Genomic DNA, 3522 nt, shown 5'->3' on the forward strand with positions numbered 1-3522 from the left:
AAATATATTACATTATCAGCAATTTGGTTTTATCTCTCTAGAGAACCCTGTCTAACACACTTATGCATGCTATTTCTTAAAACATTATTTCATGTATATTTCCCCCTCATTAAATATCTTCAAAAGCATTATTGTTAAAAGTTTTTGTAGGCTGTTATCAGTTGCAAAGGTATAATTTATTTCGATCACATCTCTATTGTCTTGCATGAAGCTTAATGCTTTAACAATTACAGGATTTCCAGAGCAGTCAGTAGTATAATCTTGTGCTTTGCTCTAGTACAAATACCAAGGACACCAGAGCCCAAAGTGAGTGGTCAGAGGCCAGATGATTCAGAACAAAGGCCAGCCTGCTTACTGTGTTTAATCCCATCTGTCTCAATTATTTGTGCATGACTTGCGGCAAGTGAGTTACCATCCTGCACTCCGTTTCTTCACCTAGGAAAGGAGAAAAGTCCTTCGCTCATGGAGTTGTGGGAGGGATTATATGAATTAATACCTACAAATTGTGCAGCAAGCTCTTGTTAATTTTTTACAGTACTATTAAGGGGAACACATAGATTTAGCTTGGAAGAAGTATGTCCAGAACGCTCCTTAGAAGCAAGGATGGTGAGACTTCATCTCAGATGTTTGGGACCTGGAGAGACCATTCCATGGGGAAGCACATCATGCCTGGTGAAGCAGAGGGGCAGCGAGGAAGAGGAAGATGCTCACGGAGATGTGTTGATGCTGTGGATGCCACATCGGATCAAACATAACAACAATTGTGAGGAAGGTGTAGAACTAAGTACCAGAACTGTTCGGTTCTGTAAGACACAGGGTCACTATGGGTTACAACTGGCTGGACAGACCCACCAATGTCATTAAAGAGACACGTTCCTCTATGATGGGTTTGAGTGTCCTAGTGGACATTGCTCCTTTCATTCAATACTCAGTCCCTCTTCACTCCCACTCCCCTCCTCCCCGAGGAAGGAGTATATAGATCTTCCTCTGTGGAGATGTGGAGAGCTTGGAAAAGAAATGGATATGTGTAATGAAGTTGAAATGAATCCTCATCTCACAACACACACACACACACACACACACACACACACACACACACAATTTTCACCTAGATCCCAAGCTTCAGAACCTGTGAAGCTGACATTGTCTGAAGAAGAGTCTTTTCATGTATAATCAAGGAGATCCCAATGCCGGGTGGCATGGTGGTGGTTCAGCATTCCATTGCTAAGTAGACAGTCCCTGGTTTGAACTCTGCAGCTGCTCCACAAGAGAATGATACGGCCATTTGCTTCCTATAAAGAGGAGCAAACCCTGTGAGGTCATTCTCCTCTGTCCTATAGGACTTCTGTGGGTATAAATCCGATGGTCGATTTTTTTTCCAAGAGGAAAAGACAAAGGGAGATTTGACAGAGAGACAGGGAGACCAAGAAAAAAGGTCACTGCAAGAGACACAAGGATCCTTTCCTAGAACCTTCAGAGAAGGCTTAGCCTTGCTGTGAGCTGCACTTCTAACTTTGTCCTCCACGAATGTGAGAGGATCAAGTTCTATCATTTTAATCTACCAGGTCGGCCACAGTTTGTCTCAGCAGCCCAGGAATTAAACCACTGGGCTTGCAATGCTTTGCTGAGACAGCCCTAGGAAACGAAAGCCTACAGCATGACTCCTTTTTCAGAGGAGTGAAGGACCTCTGGCACTACATGTTCTAGTTACTCTATCTCCTTGTCTTATAAGCCTTCCCCACACAGTCCTATATACAGAGGCCTGGAGTGCTGGGGGATGAATTAACCTAGCTCTGAAGATCGCTATTAGGAAGCCTGTTCCACCCGCAGAGCCACAGCGTAATTTTCCACTCCTCCTTCATCAGTATTCGATGAGAGAATTCGTTTGCATTTGTTTTACTCCTGCTTTTCTCCATCTTCCATGTTTTGAACTCAGAGTCATCCAACTGCGCTTGTGATAGGAGTTAAATGATTGCAGCAAAGGACCTGGATGCCTTGACCAGCATTCCCATGTGTTATCACTGCCCAGTCCCTGGAGAGCAGCTGCTCACTTTGGGATCTTCCACCTTCATTTCGGGATGTCTGAGTGTCTCGCCTACCTCTGACTCCTCTGACTCAGCTCCGATGTTGGAGTGCCGTGCTAAGACGTGTTCCTGGAATTTGTCCTCTCTAACCTCTTCATGGCCTTCCAATGCTCTGTAAGGTCCAGGCATCCTTCTTTGGTATCGGTCCCACCCGCATGAGACCACGATGTCCTGCTGCTCCCAGACACAATTACTGCCCTCACAGAGCCTCATGACTCCATATTAATAAACCCTCTGCTGATAACCATGTCATAACACAAAGCATGATGTTTTCCTGGTATGTGTACGCACTATGATTTTTATGCTCTGTTTCTCTGATTTAATTACAGTTTTCCATATAAAAACGTGGGTCTTTCCTGAGTGACCCAGGCCTGTACAATAGGACACTATTTATGAAGTTGGCATCCTTGCCTGTATTAAGGGATGCCTCTTAATGCTTCACAGCCATTTTATATTCCTGATGGTTCAATAAGATGCTGCAAAAGTGAGGCCCATAAGTTTGCAAGGAGGGATCTCTGTCCAAGGAAGCCCTCCTATATTAGAGGGTCCCTGAAATACATACACAAATACACACATTATCCCAAATATATTCACGCTCCCATCTTCACCTCATGCATTCACACCCTCAGACCCACATTCACATATAAATATACACACTCAACATATATAGACATATACCCTATAACACATGTACTCACGTAATACAGTCACATAGACACGCACTCACACATACTCAGACCACATGCACACACCTTCACACATGCACACAACATCACACATACAGACTCACTCACTCTTCAAACTTTCATACACACCTGCCCATAAACTCTCTCATATACTCACACCCACCTGTTTACACTCTGACTTCATTTGCTTGTTGATAAGTCTTCAGTGGGTGACATAATTAAGACTGGTGTCACCAGTATGTGGTACCTCATGGTGTCACCACTTCCATGGACCTCCTCCCAGGCCAGACCACATGAGGTCCTTTGTAACATTACTACTGGTTTTAATCATGGTATAACACATGATACATACAGCTGTGAATTGCTTTAATCATTATACAGTGTATGGATACCAATTAACTGCTCTCCATCTGCAAACGTCCATCCTCCTGGTCCACACGGTTCTGGCCATGCCTTTGAAGGAGAGATGATGACCTCCAACGCCTTAAGTATCTTCACAATGCCAACTGCTGGTGTTTGAAATGGATTTTTCCTCAGAGTTCAGAGAAAATCTGAGCGCAGGATGTATTGGGTGAGAGAAAGACAGATTAATTTACTTGACGAATACTTTCCCATCACTGGCATACATACATTAAGTAGCTGCCAAATAAAGAATAGTGTTTCAGAAACAATAGGAATCCATTTTACTATAGCTAATGCTTCTGAAGTGTGCAAGAATTGGCTAAGGAATAAAACGATATTTTTTTTGTTTT

This window comes from Echinops telfairi, unplaced genomic scaffold (genome assembly GCF_000313985.2).
Source record: "Echinops telfairi isolate 266 unplaced genomic scaffold, ASM31398v2 ScPeMD7_7468;HRSCAF=8506_2, whole genome shotgun sequence".
Taxonomy (NCBI): domain Eukaryota; kingdom Metazoa; phylum Chordata; class Mammalia; order Afrosoricida; family Tenrecidae; genus Echinops; species Echinops telfairi.